Source organism: Ranitomeya variabilis, chromosome 4 (genome assembly GCF_051348905.1).
Source record: "Ranitomeya variabilis isolate aRanVar5 chromosome 4, aRanVar5.hap1, whole genome shotgun sequence".
Classification (NCBI taxonomy): Eukaryota; Metazoa; Chordata; class Amphibia; order Anura; family Dendrobatidae; genus Ranitomeya; species Ranitomeya variabilis.
In genome coordinates this window covers 288,780,904-288,803,471 of record NC_135235.1, presented here as the reverse complement: position 1 = coordinate 288,803,471, position 22,568 = coordinate 288,780,904, and the positions used below count along the sequence as shown (strand labels likewise).

The 22,568-nt window shown below is 42.4% G+C and overlaps 1 protein-coding gene across 4 annotated transcripts in view; it reads left to right on the top strand.

Moving 5' to 3' along the window:
- Positions 1-22,568, top strand: part of DVL1 (dishevelled segment polarity protein 1) — a 186,186-nt gene that overhangs the window by 96,697 nt on the left and 66,921 nt on the right. The window lies entirely within an intron of this gene.

Sequence of the window (22,568 nt, the reverse complement as noted above, 5' to 3'; positions counted from 1 at the left end):
TGAGCTCGCTGATGGATCCTCAGTTAACTCATTCTGAAGTCACCTGTAGAAGTCAAGCTGTGCAATATTTTTTTAATGAATTCAAATACCAGGGCCAAGTAGTTAAACATGTCCTGCACGTTCTAAGCGGCTTTATTGTATAGGTACTTTGAGCCAAATTTCTGTGATTTTCAATGTCACTTTCAACAGGTTTGCACACGTTAGCTCCATACTGTGGGGTTAGTCTGCACGTGGATTGTCACTGTGGCTTCTGGGTGGAATGCCATACAAACAGCTTCAATAATATCATGTTATTTATTGAAATTATTTTTAAAGAGGAATATCACTTGCCTTAAAAATTTGTATTTTCCCCCTAGTGTAAATGCCGCTGTTCTCCTGAATCCAGCGTTGCTATTCTTTCGTTCCTGCGCCACTCCATTCCTGAGATATGACCCTCCTCTTGCCTGTATGTGAATCTAGTCTCTTTATCCAAGTGGGAGTCGGCCTCAATCTGTCTTCTTCAAGACCACACTCAGTTGGCTAAAAATGCTAGATTTATATACAGGGAAGAGAGGGGTATGTTTCAGGAATGGAGAAGAAAGAGATAAAAAGACGCTGGATTCAGGAGAACAGTGGCATTTACACCAGGTTAAAAAAAAAATTATATTACAGTGGCATGTAAAAGTTTGGGCACCCCTCGTCAAAATTAATGTTATTGTGAACAGTTAAGCAAATTGAAGACGAAATGATCTCTAAAAGGCCTAAAGTTATTGATGACACATGTCCTTTGTGTTTTACTCAAAAAAAATAAAAATATTTTAATCTTTTACATTTTAAAAATTACAAAAGGGAAATTGGGACGATGCAAAAGTTTGGACACCCTTGGAGATTTGTGTGCTCAGATAGGTTTGACCAAGGTTTCAAACCTTAATCAGCCTGTTAGGGTTATGGCTTGTTCACTATCATCATTCGGAAAGGCCAGGTGATGCAAATTTCCCAGCTTTATAAAAACCCAGCCTCCTCTCCTTGTGCCAAAAAACAGCAGCCATGTGTTCTTCTAAGCAGCTGCCAAGTACTATGAAAGTGGTGGGGGCCCACAAAGCAGGAGAAGCTTATAAGAAGATAGCAAAGTGCTTGTTACATACCCTTTCCTCAGTTCGAAATGTAATTAAGAAATTGCAGTTAACAGGAACAGTGGAGGTCAAGATAAGGTCTGGAAGACCAAGCAAAGTTTCAGTGAGAGCTGCTAGTAGGAATGCTAGAGTGGCAAATCAGAATTCAGAACCCTCGCTTGATTGTAAAAGACCTTCAAAAAGATTTAGCAGACTCTGGAGTTGTGGTACATTGTTCTACTGTTCAGCGAGACCTGCACAAATATGGCTTTCATGGAACAGTCATCAGAAGAAAACCTCCTGCGTCCTCACCATAAAATTCAGCATCAGAAGTATGCAAAAGAACTTCTAAACAAGCCTGATGCATTTTGGAAACAAGTCCTGTGGACCAATGAGGTTAAACATTTTTGCCCACAATGATCAAAGGTCTGTGTGAAGAAAAAAGGGCACAGAATTTCAGGAAAAGAACATCTTGCCAACCATTTAGCATGGGGATGGATCAGTCATTTTTTGGAGTTGTGTTGCAGCCAGTGGCACAGGGAACATTTCACAGGTAGAGGGAAGAATGGATTCAATGAAATTTCAACAAATTCTTGATGCAAACATAATACCATCTATAAAAAAAGCCGAAGGTGAAAAAGAGGATTGCTTCTACAAATGGATAAGGATCCGAAACCCATGACAAAATCCACAATAGACCACCTCGAAAGGCGCAAGCTGAAGGTTTTACATTGGCCCTCACAGTCCCCTGATCTGAACATCATTGAAAATCTGTAGTTAAACCTCAAAATAGCAGAGGATGGACGACGACCCAAGAATCTCACAGAGCTGGAAGAATTTTCCAAGGGGGAATGGATGAAAATCCCTCAGCAAGAAATGAAAGACTCTTGTCTGGATACAAAAAGCGTTTACAAGCTGTGATACTTACAAAATGGGGTGCTACTATGTACTAACCATGCAGGGTGCCCAAACTTTTGCATAGGCCCATTTTCCTTTATGTCATTTTTAAAATGTAAAAGATAAAAATATACATATACAAAGGAAAGGTGTCATCTTTAACTTTAGGTGTTTTAGAGATTATTTAATCTTCAACTTGATTAACTGTTCACAGTAACCGTAATTTTGACCAGGGGTGCCTAAACTTTTACATGCCACTGTATCTATGACAGGTCTTCTTGATTTTCGCAGTGAAAAAAATTTGCTTCTGTGGGACTTCCCCGATTTCAAAGAGTGGGCGAGAGGGCAATTTTTGGGGGTCATTTTTTTTTCACGGATTTCACCATGGAATTTGGACCATAACCCTTGTGCAACACAGTGGTGTCATTGTGCCCTAATAATGAGATTAACATACCATTCTGAGCCTTTCTTTCTGGCTGTCATTCACTGTCTGTCGCTACTGTGATAGACCAAGGAAACTCAGAAATATCTGAATAGACTATATCGAGGACTGTTAACAAGAAGACCCTCCGAGGGTCGAAAATTGACAATAAAGGTTCTTTAGTCATCTGTATATCTACTGTATCTAGTGTACTTCAATTTTAAGTGAGTACATATATATATATATAGAGAGAGAGAGAGAGAGAGAGAGAGAGAGAGAGAGATTATAAATCACCCTTAGAATCCCGTCTACAAGAATTATGACAACTAAAATTCTAGAACATTTTTCACCTGTTAAAAATATCTTGCTGCTACAGACGGGTCCTGGGGGCAGTTCACATAAGATTTTGAATGTTTTAGGGTATTTTTTTTTTAAGACTTTTACAAAATTATTAAAGAGAGGAAGATTTATTTATCCCTCAAATTCCTGCCGTGCTCAAGATGCATCTGCGTCTCAGCGTGGAAAAACCACACCTAATCAGTTTTCCCGAGGTTATTCCAGAAACCCAACCAGTGAGGTCGACATTATTCAGACCTGGCAGATACTTGGCAATGAGTTTATAGGAATGGATAAAATAAACAGTAACCAGAAGCGGCATGTTATTATTGCCTGGAATCAGAAGTCTGTTATTTTGTTTAAAAAAAAAAAAAAAAATCCTAATTGCAGTAACTGGAGGTTGGCATTGAGGTCCGCTGCGTCCGAGGGTGGAGATGCTGTTGAGTTTTATACATTATGAAAAGCCATTGGGATAATATAGAACACAACGCTGCAGAATTCCAATAAAATTTTAGGAATGCCGTCTACAAATAAGCTGGATATCCTCCTATGTACTTCACGTTTGACTACGGTAGTTGGATAAGAGGTAGTACATGTCACATCTGTCACAGGCCGTAGTCCCAACAAGGTCACTTCGGACAGAATTGGCACAAGCCACTCTGTATGGCAGACACCAGAGGAACACTGGCCTTCACCCTTTAACCCATGTAATGGGTCCCACTGGATTGCTTCCACCAAAGGGTCAAAACCTAGAGGGCTTCAAAAGGTACAAAATTGTAAAGTAGGAGAAATGTCAATAAATAATCCAAGGTCAAAAAACAGGAGAAACATATACAAGACAGGAGCCGAGACGAAGACCTTAACCAGAGGAGGACAAGGCTATATCTGGCAGCTTATAGCAAGAAGCTGGAGGCTTAAATATGGTGTGGTGCTCTCCGGTTGGCTGGAGCAGGGAGCTGATGACTCCAGCTGAACAGCACACACCTATACTGCCAGACTGCATGGCACTCTAATCTTAGTGGCTGGACAGACCCTACGCCGTCCAGAATGTCATGCTGGTGGATCGTGTACCCACTGCGCCATGGACTAAGGAGAGTCTGGGGGTAGATAGCCAAGCAACCACCAGGGTTTTCACTAGAGTCCCTGATGGTGGGGTTAGACTTGAGCCACAGGCGGACCCAGGTGCTACTCCAGGGCATATCCTGGTACTGCAGCAGATGACCCAAAGGGTCAGGACAACAGACACAGACTCGGAGTCCAAGACAGGACTGGATTCTGGTGTAACAGATATTGGAGCTTGTTCAGACAGGACCAGGTTTCAAGCACAGGTACTGGTTCAGGTACCACCGGAAATGTTTCAGATTCAGATACCACAGGTGCATTTTCAGTCTCAGGTACCATCAGAGCCGGATACAGGTTCAGGGACCGCCATAGCGGTTTCAGGTTCAGGTACCACTGAAGAAGTTTCAGGTTCTGGTACTGCGGAGCAGTTTCATGTTCAGGAAAAGCCGGAGTGGGTTCAGGTACCGCAGGTAGGGTTTCAGGTTCTGGTAGTTCTGGAAAAGTTTCAGGTTCAGGTACCAGGGGAGTGGTTTCAAGTTCTGGTACCGCCGGAGAGGTTTTGGGTTAAAGGTTCAGATTCAGAATAGACTGGTGAGGTAAACTTGACGGGTAAAGGGACCTGGCAGCTGACTAGCAGCTTGCAGACTGACTAACACAATTGTTGCACAGGCACCTCCCAGCAGGTGGAGTTACCTTAAGTACTAAGTGCCTGCTAGCTATTGGCTGGGGACACATTAGGAGTGAGCGCGCTGCCAGGAGACCTGCGTGGCGTACGCCAACCCTGGGGCACAGGAGCCAGAGCAGGGGATGCAGCAGGGCGGACTGGGTTGTGGTGAATATGTTGGCGTCTCTGACTTAAGGGAGGAGCAGAGGCATGCAGGGACTTTGGCATTACACAAAGCCTCTGGATCCAATGTCTCTATGTAATAATTATAGGGGATAACTCAGGAGACTCTTTGCGTGGAACAAGACAACTACAGGACACAGTTTTATAAGTGGTAAAGTCTATATTATCACACGGTGATTCAAACAGGTGCAAAGAGAAACTCAAGTCCACAACACTTGGTGCAAATAATAAACGCAGCTTAGCAGTCTATAGGAAACTTCAGAGGAATCAAGCAGAAAGTCTATGAAGCACAGTTATTCTTGAGGATACTTGACACGAATAAATCCTTGTCTTAGTCCAGACACAGATAGATATGCTTATTAGGCAGTTCAAATCATATCTTAGCTCAACCAGGGAGGCCTGGTTAATAGTCTCAGGTTATTGCAAAGCAGCAACAGCTTACATGTCCAGCAAGTGCAGATGGAAGTAAACACGAGCAGCAGATGAAGGAGGATTACTGGAAACTTGTGTATGCAGCAGGAACTCAGAGCAGAGTAGCAGGATCACCACACAGGTTAACAGGAGCAGGTATATAGCCAGGGAGTAATCAGAGGTCAGGAGCTGGATGCAAGGCAGAATACTCTAGCACAGACTGAAGGCTGGGGTGGAGTTTTATAGCAGGAAGGCACAGTGCACATGAGACCAAAGACGCCATCTTGGAAAAGGGCAGTAATGCACAAAAGGTAAAAAATGTTCAGAGTCCTGACACTCTTTTATCACCAGTGCTGCCCTCAGGATCAATATGGCATCACCTGACGACAGAAGCAATCGGTGCAGGTGTTGGTGGAGATGTGACCATACATTTATAGATTCATTCATGACTACCTTAGCACGAAATTATGGAAGACAATTTGATTTGATGATGACTTTGGATGGTGGGTCACCTCCATGCATATGTACTGTTGGGGAGAAGGGTGTAAGCCTCTGACAATCACCTATGGTCCAGCGGTTTATCTACAGAGTGAACAATCAGGGATTTTATTCAAACTGTCTGATCTTTTTAACCCCCATCATTAAGGCCGGCGTCACACTAGCGAGTTTTACGGACGTATGAGCACAGAAAATACGTCCAGAAAATATTGCACACGGCCCAATGATTCTCTATGGGGCAGCTCCTATCTGCCATATATTACGCATCCGTAATATACGGTTTGTTACGGGCGTAGAAAACTGCAGCATGCTGCGTTTGTCAGCGTATTGCACAAAAAATACGCCAATGAAAGTCTATGGGGGCGAGAAAAATACGGATTACACACGGACCATGTGTGTGACTTGCCAGAAATACGCACCAGTGTTCTATAGAAAAGCCGGTAATTCAGTGCGGTGAACAGTAAAATCACACTGACAGAATAGAATAGAATAGAATAGGTAGAATAAATGTGTACACATAGAATAGGTATATATATAATATATATAATGTCAGTGAGACACACACACACGCACATATATATATATATATATATATATATATATATATATATATATATATATACACACACATTTCATTCAGCGCTAGATAGCAGAAAAGCTGGTAATTCAATTGCCAGCTTTTCCTATCTCCTTCACAAACCCGACAGGATATGAGACATGGTTACATACAGTAAACCATCTCATATCTCTTCTTGTATTGCATATTCCTCTTTACTAATGTAAGAAGTGTCTTTGTGTAAAATTTTGGGGCTCTAACTATTAAAGGGTTAAATCCCGGAAAAAATTGGCGTGGGCTCCCACTCAATTTTCTCCGCCAGAGTGGGAAAGCCAGTGACTGAGGGCAGATATTAATAGCCTAGAGAGGGACCATGGTTATTGGCCCCCCCTGGCTAAAAACATCTGCCCCCAGCCACCCCAGAAAAGGCACATCTGTAAGATGCGCTTATTCTGACACTTAGCCTCTCTCTTCCCACTCCCGTGTAGCGGTGGGATATGGGGTAATGAAGGGTTAATGTCACCTTGCTATTGTAAGGTGACATTAAGCCAGGTTAATAATGGAGAGGCATCAATTATGACACCTATCCATTATTAATCCACACATTATTAAAAAGTATTTTAATGAAATAAAGACACATGGTGTTTTAATATTTTATTATACTCTCAATCCACCTGAAGACCCTTGTCACCTGAAATAAAGTTAAAAAACCAAACAACAATATTCCATACCTTCCTTCGTTACAGTCTTGTCCCACGCTGTAAATCCATCTGAAGGGGTTAAATCATTTTACACCCAGGAGCTCTGCTAATGCAGCTGTGCTCCTGACTGTAAAACTTGGTGAATGAATGGAATGCAGGCGAATGTACTGTAGTTACCTCGAGTCGCGGTGATGCGCCCTCTGCTGGATGAACTCATATGAACTCGAGCGTGGGAACTTTTCAGAAATTTTTCCCATAGGACAACAATCAGTCGTACACTGCACAAATCTGGCCTTTATGGAAGAGTGGCAAGAAGAAAACCATTTCTCAAAGATATCCATAAAAAGTGTTGTTTAAAGTTTGCAACAAGCCACCTGGGAAACAGACCAAACATGTGGAAGAAGGTGCTCTGGTCAGATGAAACCAAAATCAAACTTTTTGGCAACATTGCCAAACGATATGTTTGGCGTAAAGGCAAAACAGCTCATCACCCTGAACACACCATCCCCACTGTCAAACATGGTGGTGTCAGCATCATGGTTTAGGTCTGCTTTTCTTCAGCAGGGACAGGGAAGATGGTTAAAATAGATGGGAAGATGGGTGGAGCCAAATACAGGACCATTCTTGAAGAAAACCTGTTGGAGTCTGCAAAAGACCTGAGACTGGGTTTATTTTCCAACAAGACAATGATCCCAAACATAAAGCCAAATCTACAATGGAATGGTTCACAAATTAACGTATCCAGGTGTTAGAATGGCCAAGTCAAAGTCCAGACCTCAATCCAATTGAGAATCTGTGGAAAGAGCTGAAAACTGCTGTTTACTAACGATCTCCATCAAACCTCACTGAGCTCGAGCTGTTTGCCAAGGAAGAATGGGCAAGAATTTCAGTCTCTCGATGTACAAAACTGATAGAGACATACCCCAAGCGACTGGCAGCTGTAATCGCAGCAAAAGGTGGCGCAACAAAGTATTAAGTTAAAGGGGCCGAATAATATTGCACGCCCCACTTTTCAGTTTTTGAATTTCCACAAAAATTTAAAATAACCAATAAATTTCATTCAACTTCACAATTGTGTTCCACTTGTTGTTGATTCTTCACCAAAAACTTACATTTGGTATCTTTATGTTTGAAGCATGATATGTGGGAAAAGGTTGAAAAGTTTCAGGGGGCCGGATACTTTCGCAAGGCACTGTACATGCATATTTCTATTTTTACATAGATCTGAGACAAACCATTTTTCTTTCATGTACCGTTCATTTTGTATCTGTTTGTTTTCTCATCCGTTTTTAGAAACTATTATTTATTTAACGCCCTTCAGCTTGATTTCAATTAATGGTGACTTGGTAGAAGAGCGCTCTGTAGGAAGATCGATCTCGTGTAAGCCTAGATAGGTCCACCAGGGATAGTATCAAGCCGTCAGGCTGCTGGTCTTCCTCTTCGCCTTGTTCCTTCTACTCTGACCATGATGTCCTCCACTGATTGCTCTCTTTGTATTTTTAATAACTAAGGGGGTAAACTGAACCTTTTTTCCATTGCCACTTAGCAAAGTTGAACACTGATGGAAGCTGATGACTTCCATTTTTCGTTCATTTTTCACAAACACCCATAGACTTGAGTCTGATCAATAAAACTCGGTGAGAAAAGGACATGCGCTGAGTTTATCGAAGTAGACACACCTATCTGTAAGCAAAAACATAATTATACAGTTGGAAGGCCCACATACACATTGTAATGGATTTTCCACACTAAACTCCCTATTCGATGATCCTCACTTCCATAGGTTTGGTTGCGTTCTTGGATTTTTTTCCCAATATAATAAAGCTTTCACGTTTTCCCTGTCTCTGAAGACTTTTACCTGTGACCTAGTGGTGTTTCCACCATCTTGAAAAATTCAATTCATTTTTTTTTAATATGGGGTCATCAGTGTTTCCAGACATAAAGTTGCTTGGCTATAAGAGATTTACTAATAATACTGGTAATAATGATAGAAATATGACGGTACTGTAGTAAAAGACCTTGTTGAGCTCTTTTACTTAGATTTATTATCAAAATGGATGGACTAGAAATGGTGCAAGTCAATACACAAAACCCGGTCTTAAAAAAAATCTCAGTGTGAACATACCCTTGGTGGTCTTTTTATGATCTGATCTCCTCCCTTTTATAATGTGTTCGGCTTGGTTATTTATTTTATTTTTTTTTTGTTGCAGACTTTTTGATGGTTTGTTAAATAATCTGATTTTCCGTTTTGACTCAGGACATACAGCTGCCATGTATGAGATCATGGATCTACTCTTTCAATTTCTAGAAGCATCTGTTCAGGGCATTTGATAGAGCAGATGGACAGTCTCATACACACGGTTTTGGCTACTCATTGTTATACATCGGTGTTGATTTCCAGTTTTGATAATTCTCTTAGGAAAATGGCCTTCTGCCTCCTTTGTGGAGAGGAATGGGACACCACTGAGGTCATGTTCCACTACGTTTGTGTGACTAGGCTATTGGTGGTCTTCGTAGACTCATTTTGTACATAGTCCATACCAAATAGTCATCCACGTCAGCTCTGGACCAAGTTTTTGTTTTAGAAATCTTATAAATATAAATTTACTGCTTTACTGTTATATATGTCTTTAAAAGTAGGGTGCATTTTCAGACTCCAGCTTGGGCCTCATTCAGACATCCATTTTTCATGTAAATGTTCTATCCATGTTTTTAATCGGTAGAAATATGTACCCATTAAAGTCTAAGGTCCCTTCTACACCAGTGGTAGACACGGACAGAAAAGGGCCCATGTGCAAGTGTAAGGAGATGGACATGTTGCCCACGTTCCCCCTTGAAGAAACAAGTTTAATGTTATGTGGTTTAATGTGTATTATAATGTTTAATCTAAATTGTGATGTGCGTTAAAGATGTTGGTCGTATTGATAAAGTGTGTAGTTTGGCAATAGGGATTGTGAGAGTTAATGTTTAGGACCAACCAAGAGTGGGAGGGGCTAAGTTGAAGGAAAAGTGTCACGGATGTGTCAGAGGCGGCACACCTTTGCACTGCGTCTGTCTGCAGAAGTTCTCCGTAATTTGCTTTGCAGATGAGTGGCCACCTCCCCCAGTGCTAATGGCCACACCTGGACCTGAGTGTTGATATACTTCTTGCTTGCTGTTGGCAAGTGCAGGTGATATTTTCTATTTGCACTTCTCTGATGAGGCTTGGAGCTGTAGCAGTCTGCTACCGTCATCTCTGATGTTTGGAGGGCGTCCATGTTTCTCTCTGAGTTTACTCAAGCTAAATGTCTCCCTGTTTCGTTTATCCTATCTGTCTTTAGCGGTAGTGAGGATTGACTAGCACCCATCCTGTCCTTCCAGGTGCAGTGCTTATTGCCAGGGTCAGGCAGGGATTAGGTATCCTGCTCGGCGATAGGTGTGGAACCTATATAGGGATGATAGGACAGACAGGGTGACGTTAGATCTGTCTATTGGATTCCACTACCCCCTGCCATACTGTCCCTTATCTCTTTGTGTTGCACTTAGCCTTTCCTGCACTGTTCGTGACAGAAAGTGACAGTTTCCCTGTCAGGAAGTTAGATAGGGCCTGTAGGGCATAGCAAGATGACATAAGGTCCAATGTGAGCAGTGCGGCATTCTGAGGTGTCCCCAAGTGAGAGGAGATCGGAGTCAAGGGATTGCGAGATCCGGAGCAGAAGTGACTGAGACAGAGTGATTTACCGAAGACGGGTCCTGGGAGAGGTTCCTGTTCAGTAAAAAGTTTATTTTTGAATGGTGGTTTCGCTCATTAAACTGTCGAATGCCTGCTCCTGGCAAACCATCAACATCGGTTACATGCTGCTGCACAGGCGTAGCACCCTCACAGCACAAGTCCACACACCCAGCCAGAACCCACACTTTCATGTAACGAGCTGGAAACGAGTACCTCGCCCACAGCTAACGCAAGAACAATATATGCGCCCTTTGTAGTCCTATAGATCATCATGGTGCAGAATTCCATTGGTTTTGGAGGTGGTAGTGACCCCCTTTAACTCTTGGACCCCTGTACTGCTGCACAGGTTGCACCAAAGGCATGTCCATTTTTTTTGCGGAGCTTGAGATTTATATTGAGTGAATCATTAATTGTCCAGATTTGCTCACATTTACTCAAATTCCTTAAAATTCAGCAGCAAATTGACTTGTTATTCACTAGTGTATAGTTAAAGGGAACCTGACATCTGATGACCAAACCCGGCCAGCTCTTTGTGCTAAGTTTTCTCCAAAATGCTGCAGTGCTATAGAGTAAAACATACCTTGCTGCATTAATGGAGTCATTCTCCGATTCACGCCGACTGTGGTTCCGGCACCATGGATCAGCAGTCATCAAGCTTTTCAGCTAAGATTGAAGGAGGACTCCTAGTTAGACCCCATTCACATGTCCATGTTTCATGCATTAGTTTCCTCTGTGTTTTTCACAGATAGGACACGTACACAAGACATGTGTCCATTAGTCTATCGGCATGTTCACAAGTCCATTTCTTTGCGTCCCAATTGTAAATAAAAAAAGACTGAGACGTGTCCGATTTGCAGATCAAAACTGCTCTTTTAAGTCAATGGGTCCTTGAGAGAAAAGAACACTCAGATGCCGTCCGCATTGCATCCTACAGCCTCGACAATCATCCTACAATTCAACAATGGAAGGATAAAACATGTCGGCACCTTGGACTTTTTTAGTGATGACCTAGTTGAGAAAAAGGCCAACAAATAGGAATTATTGGTAAATGTTCTGTCCGCAACGCTGACCAAGAAAAGCACTCGATGATCACATTCCGTAGTATGAAGTCACACTTCCTGATACTGGACATCAATTTATCTGAAGTGTCCGGAATAAGGCATCCATCTCGTAGAAGAGGCGATCTTATCTCACGTAGCAAGACATTACTCATCCTAAGTATGAACACCTCCGAGTGCTAACATACTCACATCTCGTCATCCATCATGCGCCGAACAGGAAGCCTCACATCCCTTTCACTGCTTTCCATGTTTGAAGGGCTTTATTTTCTTTTCCTTTCAGTGTTTGTAGAGAGAATGATTGGATCTGTCACCTGGATCTGTCACCTGGACAATGTGGGGCACCCGGGGCAGCCATTTTCTGGGATAGAGCATCATCCCTCGTGCAGCCTATCAGTCTTCCAAGAACCCGAGATATCAACTTGTTTGAGCAAGAGGAGAACTTTGGCTCAGGGTCTAATTTAGTAGAACTTTATGATGACTATGATACTTCCCATTCCAGCTCTCAGAAGTTTCTTGAGCTTTTTTTTTTTTTTTTTAATGAAAAATGTCTGATGAAAAAAAAAAGTAGGTGAAGTGGATCCTGATGGAATCAGCTCCAAACTAGACACTGGCAAATCAAAAGGCTTTAAAAAATGTTTTGGGAATAAAAAATTCTTCCAAAACTTTTCAATTGTATTCAGGAAAAGAAATACTCCTCCAAAAACTTCCCAAGAAACAAGCATTTCCCAAAGTGGTTCTTGCTTGAAAAACTCAATGTTTTTGACCTGCTCAAAAAAACTAGTCCCACTGAGTGTCTTCTTCCAATTTTATTTGCACCAAAAAAGCTTCAAAAAACACTCAAAAGAATAAAAATATTGATTTATATGTACAGGTGCTTCTCACATAATTAGAATAGCATCAAAAAGTTATGGTAATTAATTTCAGTTCTTCAATACAAAAAGTGAAACTCATGTATTATGTAGAGTCATAACAGAATGATCTATTTCAGGTGTTTATTTCTGTTAATGTTGATGATTATGGCTTACAGCCAATGGAAACCCAAAAGTCATTATCTCAGTAAATTAGAATACTTTATAACACCTGCTTGAAAAATGATTTTAAAATCTGAAATGTTGGCCTACTGAAATGTATGTTCAGTAAATGCACTCAATACTTGGTCGCGGCTCCTTTGGCATCAATTACTGCATCAATGCGGCGTGGCATGGGGGCGATCTGCCTGTGGCACTCAAACGACCGTAAATGACCTCATTGATAGCGGCCAATGCTGTAAGTGCTGTGATTTCGCCACATGGCCCTCACACTCGATACTGAATAAATCAAGACCTTTTGAAAATGTTGTTTCTATTATTTCATCATTGGCATATCGTTAATATGTCAGGTCATCCTGTGGTTTCCATAACTCCATGACTTTTCCATAACTCCCCCGTAGGCTGTCACTCAAAGTGCCTGGGTTTGATGACCATTTTTACATGGCCAGTCCATTCCTCCATTACTGAGAAATCAGCTTTTGAATTGATATGCGAATTGCTATGGTAGATATTAAGCCTCAGTCACTCCAGCTCTATTTTCCGCCCAGTGCCACCTCTTCCTGCCTGACTGACAGTCTCTATGTTGTGTGTGACTTCAGGCAAAGGAGCCATAAGTCAAGCAGGAGGAGGCAGCACTGGGTGAGGATTAGATCTGGAGTGACCGAGGTTTCAGATCTACCATATGAATTCAAAAGCTGATTTCTCAGTAACAGAGGAACGGAGTGGCCATGTAAAGGTATTGCTGGACTTCTCTTTGAAAGCGCTACATGTGAATATATATAGTTTTCAGTGTAGAATCCTGCTGACAGATTCCCTTTAAGTACCGTATATTACGAAAACAGATATTTATTTCTGCTGGTTTTTTTATTTTTATTATTTTACAGTATACCCTGCACCCATCTGGACAGCACAGACATACCCTCCCGCACAGATTTCTCTTTAAAATGTTCACATTCTTGGCCAGACACAATGATGTGTTAACCCAGGGGCGATCCCATACTTCAACGTGCTCTTCGCTAAATGCTGCATGACGCCATAATAGCATTTACTGGTCTGATGTGCTGCAAAATAGCTTTGAAAATGACACCCACTACAAATGTTCTCTTTATTTTGCCGAGATAGAACGGCTGGTAATGTTCAGGGCTGTAAAATATTATTACAATGATTACAAGGTGCCTACCTCTTAAAATTCCTTAAAATGCATTTATCCTAAAAAAGATAACCTGTAAGTAAAAAAAAAAGATCATCATACCCGCTATTATTTCCTAAATCACCCAGCATGCACAATGGCTTGACGTCGCAAAGTTTGGTGTGCCCACCGCCTACATAATAGAGAGAAAAAGAGAGAGACAGGCAGCATCCCCCTCCACTTTCAGTCACAATGACAGCAACGGTGTAGTGTACCATGTCACCTAGTCTTCTTATGTGTCAGCCACACTGCTTTTATAAGGCCTCTTTCACACTAGCGTCGTGCACTGCACGTCGCTATGCGTCGTTTTGCAGAAAAAACGCATCCTGCAAAATTGCTTGCAGGATGTGTTTTTTTTCCATATACTTTTTACTTTTATTAGTGACGCAGTGCGACGCATTGCCACATGTCGCAACCGTCGTGCGACGGATGCGTCGTGTTGCGTCGGACCGTCGCCACAAAAAAAGTTGCATGTAACGTTTTTTGGTGCGTCGTCTGCAGCATTTCCGACCGCGCATGTGCCCCCGCCTCCCCGCTCCTCACAATGGGGCAGCGGATGCGTTGAAAAACAGCATCCGCTGCCCCCGTTGTGCGGCGCTTCCACATTATGCGTCGGTGTGCCGCAACGTCGCATTGCGATGTGCAGTGCACGGCGCTAATGTGAAAGTAGACTAAGACATACTAAGTCCTTTCATGTATCGACCACAGTGCCCCATGATAATGACAGCCACTGGACTCCCATAAGTCGCTCCTCTCATGTGTCAACCACAGTGAACTATAGTAGTGACAGCCACAGTGCTCCCATAAGACATAGCCAGTCCCTTCATGAGTCAACCACAGTACCCCATAATAATAATAATAGCCACAGTATTCCCATAATATATGGCCAGTCTCACAGTACACTCATAAAATATAGCCAGTCCTACAGTACTCCCATAAGGCATAGCCAGTCCATTCATGTGTCAACCACAGTGCCCCATAATAATAATAGCCACAGTACACCCATAATATATAGCCAGTCCCACAGTACTCCCATAAGGCATAGCCAGTCCATACATGTCACCCACAGTGCCCCATAATAATAGCCACAGTATTCCCATAATATATAGCCAGTCCCACAGTGCACTCATAATATATAGCCCGTCCCACAATTCACTCATAATATATAGCCAGTCCCACAGTACTCCCATAAGGCATAGCCAGTCCATTCATGTGTCAACCACAGTGCCCCATAATAATAATAGCCACAGTACACCCATAATATATAGCCAGTCCCACAGTACTCCCATAAGGCATAGCCAGTCCATTCATGTGTCAACCACAGTGCCCCATAATAATAATAGCCACAGTATTCCCATAAGACATAGTCGATCCTCTCATGTGTTAACCATAGTGCCTCATAATAATGACAGCCACAATACTCCCTTAACACATAACCAGTCCCCTCATATTTGTCGGTCATAATGCCTGATGAAAAAGACAAAGTATACTATAAGAGACATCATTCTCCTCCTTTGTCAGCCACACTGCCCCATAATACTGGTAGCCACAGTAGTCACAAAAGACATAGCCAGTCCCTTCATGTGTCCACCACTGTGCCCCATAATAGCCACAATACTCCCATAATACATAGCCAGTCTCACAATCCTCCCATAATATATAGGCAGTCCCTTCATAGTGCCCCACGATAATGACAGCCAAAGTACTTCCATTACACATAGCCAGTCCATCTGTTTGATCACCACGGTGACTCATATTATTGAAAGCCATAGTAGTCTTATAAGAGATAGCTCGTCCCTATGTGTGACAACCACAGTGTCCAATTATAATTGCACCTATAGTGCTACCACAATATACATAGAGTGCCCATGTGTGTCACGACAGTGCTATTATCGAACGCCAGTATTCCATAAATGCCAACCAAAGTGGTCCCAAGAGTTCCATCCAAGGCATTTTCATCTGCTGCGTCGTAAGTCTGGATGGACCTCAATAGGCAATTATAACTGAGAATACTTGAATTATTTACAAAATTGCTTCAAAAACAGTTGAGTGACCTCAACCAGAGAATCCGTCCTGAGAGGCTTCTTGCATATGGTCTGGTGGGAATAGCACAGCAGATCCTCAACAAATGTCTAAGCAAACAGAGGTCAAGGTTTAGCAGTGAAGAAGTCATTTGTCTCTGTAAGCCTCATTGACTCTAATAGTGTCCATGAACTCAGCACACCATTAACTTGTTAACAAAACAAGTGTGTTTTCCTACCCAAGTCAGAGGTGTTTCCAGAAGATGAAAAGCCACCAACATTCCTTGCTAATTGGACCTTATCTGGTGGCTCCATAATGGTGGGGGATGAGGCCTTGTAGTAAAGGGGGGAGTACCTTGGTACCAGCTGTTCTTTTCTACTGAATGGGTCTAATGCAGCTGGCCTGTGTACAAGTTCACCGACTTTCTTAATCTACTCCAATGACATGTGAACAGCTAGGTGCACGGGAAGGGGAGGAAGGTGCCCAGATAATCTTGGGCAAATTTGCTCCTAATGACAGCAGCTTTTTAAAAAGCCATAACAACTTTGGGAAACTTGGCCGAGCTTTGTCTAAGGCCAAGTTGTTATCTGACCGAAAGGCTTTTCTCCTGCCCCTTGTAGACCCTCATTAATCTCTTCTAATGTGCTTCACTTGCTATCTACAACTATGCTTTTAGGCATTAGTGCACCTATGTCTGTCCTCACCTGATCTATGAAGGGCTATTCACGGGAGCTCAAAGCTGAGCAAATAAACCCATAAGGTATCTCCACACTTTGCACCATGTCTTCTTGTATGTGAATGGTGAAGAACAGCTGCCTGACATTCCTATACAATGTTACAAGGGGTAAGTAAATATGGACATTTATAAAAGTCTTTTACAAGATTTGGGAAGATAAAAATTGTCTTGGTCCATAATAAGAATTACTGCAGTGACCCAACCTCATAACTCGTGCGTGATACCAAACTAGTACTTCTGAAAGACACAGTTAGGTCTTAGATTAATAACTACACCTTCAATTCTCTTCTGAATCCATTGCAAGGGCCCACCAAACCCCGTTGCCTTGTAATGAGGCCTGACAAAAAATTGTGCAACAAAGCGAACTGGGAAAATATGAGAGGGAGTGCTGCAGAGAAAGAAAAGTGCACACCCAAATGTAGAATAAATGGGTAAATATGATTTTATTAATCAACACAATGTACGAATAAAACAATTAAAAAGCACAGAAAAACACAAGCAGGGGAAGGATATGTTAATTTAAAAATATATACGGTATGTATTCATATGTATGTAATCCATTTCAGCATCTCAGCTGGGAGAGGTGGATTACACTTGACAGCAGGCAGTGGACATCAAGTTACAGGGGTTGTCCGTCACTTTAAAGTTGATGACCTATCCTTAGGATAGGTTGTCAATTTGTGGTTGGTGGGGGTCGGCGACAGACAAAACTGCTCAGTTACATAGCTGCTTTGTTCCGTTGACTGTATTGTGATCTCGGCTGGATACTGCACATCCACCCCCTATTCAAATCAATAGGGGGTGGATGCGCAGTACCCGGCCGCAGATACTGTACAGTCAGTGCCAGCCGGGTGTTGCACCCACATTGATCAGATATTTATGACCTATCGTTAGTACCATGACTAAGGCTTGAACACCGAAACGCGTCAGTCTTCGCTAACCTCTGTGATATGTCAATCACAATTTTTTAAATCACTGCAATAAAAGTGAAGTTTCATACTTACCTTTTCATCGCAGGAGTATTCTTATTTTTCCTATTTTTGCATTTGCCTCAACCTGCACAAGGGCGGCTCCGTAATTTGGGGATATTTCCATAGATTGTGACTTTTCACTCCCAACATTGCATTTTTGGCTAAAGGGGGCCCAAAGACCATTTTTCCACATAAGTTGACAGTGGTTCTATAGGTCACATTTTTATTAGAGCCCAGGAGTTTCAAGACTTTGCCCTTACTGGAGGGAGACTGTCAAGATTTGTGTATGATCAATTGTTGACCTCTGTCACGGTGTCGGATACTTTTTTAAATGGATCTAACAGGATCTGTATTGTAGATTGAGTGACATGTCTGCGGTGGATAGTGAACGTTTAAGTAAAAACTGTTTGACCTTTTTAAGAAAAGGTTAAACAGTTTGACCTGATATTTGACAATTTTGCTACAATTCCTGGATTCCAACCTAAAGGAAAAACCTCATCTATGACAACACAGGACAGCTTGTGAGGACCATGAGCAGAGGAGGCATATCGCTATGATGGTGATGATGAGCAGAGGAGGCATATTGCTGTGATGGTGATGGGCTAATCCAAAACCTTTCTGTCTGCACAAAGAATTTCATGAGTAAAGCAAATACAGGTCCGATTTATTATTGCCTTTCCCTGTGTTTTTTTTTCTAGCTTTGGGCCTTTTTTTGCACCCAATTAATTATTCTATTTTTGCCTTTTTTTTTAATCTATTTTACATGTTCTCACCTGTTTGTTTTTTTTTTCTACATACAGGTGCTTCTCAAAAAATTAGAATATCATAAAAAAGTTAATTTATTTCAGTTCTTCAATACAAAAAGTGAAACTCATATATATTATAGAGTCATTACAAACAGAGTGATCTATTTCATGTGTTTATTTCTGTTAATGTTGTTGATTATGGCTTACAGCCAATGGAAACCCAAAAGTCATTATCTCAGTAAATTAGAATAATTAACAAAAAACACCTGCAAAGGCTTCCTAAGTGTTTAAAAAGGTCCCTTAAGGCCCCGTCTCACTAAGCGATTTACCAACGATCACGACCAGCGATACGACCTGGCCGTGATCGTTGGTAAGTCGCTGTGTGGTCGCTGGGGAGCTGTCACACAGACCGCTCTCTCCAGCGACCAACGATCAGGGGAACGACTTCGGCATCGTTGAAACTGTCTTCAACGATGCCGAAGTCCCCCTGCAGCACCCGGGTAACCAGGGTAAACATCGGGTTACTAAGCGCAGGGCCGCGCTTAGTAACCCGATGTTTACCCTGGTTACCAAAAAAAACAAACAGTACATACTCGCCTTTCGGTGTCCCTTGCCGTCTGCTTCCTGCTCTCACTGAGCCGCCGTACACTGAGAGCAGAGCGCAGCGGTGACGTCACTGCTGTGCTCTCACTTCTCACTGTACGGCCGGCAGTCAGTGAGAGCAGGAAGCAGACGGCAAGGGACACCGAAAGGCGAGTATGTACTGTTTGTTTTTTTTGGTAACCAGGGTAAACATCGGATTACTAAGCGCGGCCCTGCGCTTAGTAACCCGATGTTTACCCTGGTTACCAGTGAAGACATCGCTGGATCGGTGTCACACACACCGATTCAGCGATGTCAGCGGGGCCTCAACGACCAAAAAAAGGTCCAGGCCATTCTGACACGACCAGCGATCTCGCAGCAGGGGCCTGATCGCTGGTACGTGTCACACATAGCGAGATCGCTATGGAGGTCGCTGTTGCGTCACAAAACTTGTGACTCAGCAGCGATCTCGCTAGCGATCTCGCTATGTGAGACGGGGCCTTTAGTCTGTTTCAGTAGCTCCACAATCATGGAGAGGACTGCTGATGTGACAGATGTCCAGAAGGCAGTCATTGACACACTCCACAAGGAGGGTAAGCCACAAAAGCTCATTGATAAAGAAGCCGGCTGTTCATAGAGTGCTGTATCCAAGCATATTAATGGAAAGTTGAGGGGTAGGAAAGTGTGGTAGAGAATGGTGCACTAGCAACCGGCATGATCGCAGCCTTGAAAAGATTGTTAAGAAAAGGCCATTCAAAAAATTGGGGGAGATTCACGCGGAGTGGACTGCTGCTGGAGTCATTGCTTCAAGAGCCACCACACACAGACGTATCCAAGACATGGGCTACAAGTGTCGCATTCCTTATGTCAAGCAACTCATGACCAAGAGACAACGCCAGAAGCGTCTTACCTGGGCCAAGGAGAGAAAGAACTGGACTGTTGCTCCGTGGTCCAAGCTGTTGTTTTCAGATGAAAGTAAATTTTGCATTTCATTTGGAAATCAAGGTCCCAGATTCTGGAGGAAGAGTGGAGATACCACAATCCAAGTTGCTTGAGGTCTAGTGTGAAGTTTCCACAATCAGTGATGGTTTGGGGAGCCATGTCATCTGCTGGTGTAGGTCCACTGAGTTTTATCAAGACCAAAGTCAGCGCAGCTGTCTACCAGGAAATGTTTGGGAACTTTCATGCTTCCCTCTGCCGACAAGCTTTTTGGAGATGGAAATGTCATTCTCCAGCAGGACTTGGCACCTGTCCACACTGCAAAAAGTACCAATATCTGATTTATAAACAACAGTATCACTGTGCTTGATTGGCAGCAAACTCGCCTGACCTTAAACCCATAGAGAATCTATGGAGTATTGTCAAGAGGAAGATGAGAGACACCAGACCCAATAATGCAGACGATCTGAAGGCTGCTATCAAAGCAACCTGGGCTTCCATAACACCTCAGCAGTGCCACACGCTGATCGCCTCCATGCCACGCCGCATTGATGCAGTAATTGATGCAAAAGGAGCCGCGACCAAGTATTGAGTGCATTTACTGAACATACTTTTCAGTAGGCCAACATTTCAGATTTTAAAATCACTTTTCAAGCTGGTGTTATTAACTATTCTAATTTACTGAGATAATGACTTTTGTGTTTTCATTGGCTGCAAGCCATAATCATCAACATTAACAGAAATAAACACATGAAAAAGATCACTTTGTCTGTAATGACTCTATATGATATACAAGTTTCACTTTTTCTATTGAAGAACTGGAATAAATTAACGTTTTGATGATATTCTAATTTTGTGAGAAGCACCTGTACTTTCTTGTGAGTAGACACATAGTCTAGGGACGGGAAGCAGTAGAGGTGAAGAAGCATGGGTCTCTTCATGCTGGATGGGACGTATAAGGGCCCGTTTTCATTTTTACCATGTGTGTCAGTATTAGTAGCCCCGGTTCAGTCCTAGAGGTCTTTCATCCACACGTGCAGCACAAATTCCCAACATTACTACATTTCCACGTTACGATGCCACACATCATAAACGTTTTCTAATAATCTCTCTGCACAAGGTAATGAGTACACCCTTACAGCTCCTGTGTCAGTCTATTAGTTTTCCGTCCTCCTATCTCCCTTGCACACAGCTACACTCATCTTGACTTGGCTATTTAATGCCATGGCTGAAGGTAATGTTTAATGGCCGCATTATCTGCGACTAATGCATTCGAAGGTGAGGGAGTCAACTCTTACTATAAAGGGATAGATAAAGCCTTAACACGGCGTCAAAGAAAACTCATGGCTGCCAGCCTGTGTGATACCGACCGGCACTGAGCAAGGGACAGCTCTGCCTGTAAACGAGGTGTTAAACCAATGATAAATCCCTGGAGGATCCATGGAACAAGCCAGAGATATCACATTATGCCGTCCTGCCGCTGGCTCGGTTGTGTTATTAGTCTGGAAGAGGCTAGTGCCATGTTAACACTTTAAGTGCTACATTTGGATAAAGGGGGGAAAAAAGGAAGGTTTTTAAATAAACAGGTTTCTGTGGCTTTTTTTTTTCATTTTTATTAAACACTGCATACACAGGTGAGCTAAACATCCATAGCAAAGTGTAACATTCACTAGGAAAAATATTTGTTTTGCCTTTTTTTATGGCTTTTTTAGTCTTTTGGGTCCTTACCGAAGAAGCTGCAGAGGAAACCTGGATTGCCTCCAATAATCAGCTGTTCCGCAGCTGCGTGTGTCGCGGCTGTGTGACAATCACAGCACATGCATGCAGAACCCAACACAGCCGCGACACCTGCAGCTGCAGCGCCGGACACCTGATTATCGGGGGCGCTCCATGTATCCGGGTTCCTCTGCAGCTTCTTCGGTAATCTCTATAGCTATCCGAATAAGGAGTTAGCCGAACATATTCGCTCATGTCTATCACTGACCTCTCAGCAGGCTGCATTGTGAATACCTAATCAGAGCACCACATGAAGACCCCCCACAGGCCGCCCCGGAGCACGAGGAGATCATTAACTCAAAACTGAAAATAAAGACTAAACAACAACCACAAGACGGATTTCATCACCACGTATCATTGTTATCGGCAAAATGGCACCAACCTGACACTGTCTGTAGGTTACTGAGCACAATCCTGCTGACAGGTTCTCCCTAAGCTTTCATAAATTTAGATGAGAACAGTTAAATAACCAATTAGGAGAAAGAAAGAAGGAAGGAAAAAACGAAGGAAGGAAGGCTCAATCTGATTCAGCTCTGACCACAGAGGACGGGAATGAAGGAAGCTCTGCATGCTGTGTGGGACATGTGAGTGGCCACTAACAGAAAAGGGCACGGTTTCATTTTTGCTATAGGGTCTTTCTACGCTATGTACATCTCTGTCAGTAGCCCCTGCTAAATGCTAGATGTATTTAATCTACACAGGTAAATACCGTAGATAGATATTATATAGATAGATAATAGATAGATAAATAATAGATGATAGATAGATAGATAGATAGATAGATAATAGATAGATAGATAGATAGATAGATAATAGATGATAGATAATAGATAGATAGATAGATAGATAGATGATACATAGATAGATGATAGATAGATGACAGATAGATAATAGACAGATAATAGATAATTCATAGATAATAGATAGATAATAGATGATAGATAAATAGATAATAGATGATAGAAAGATAATAGACAGATAATAGA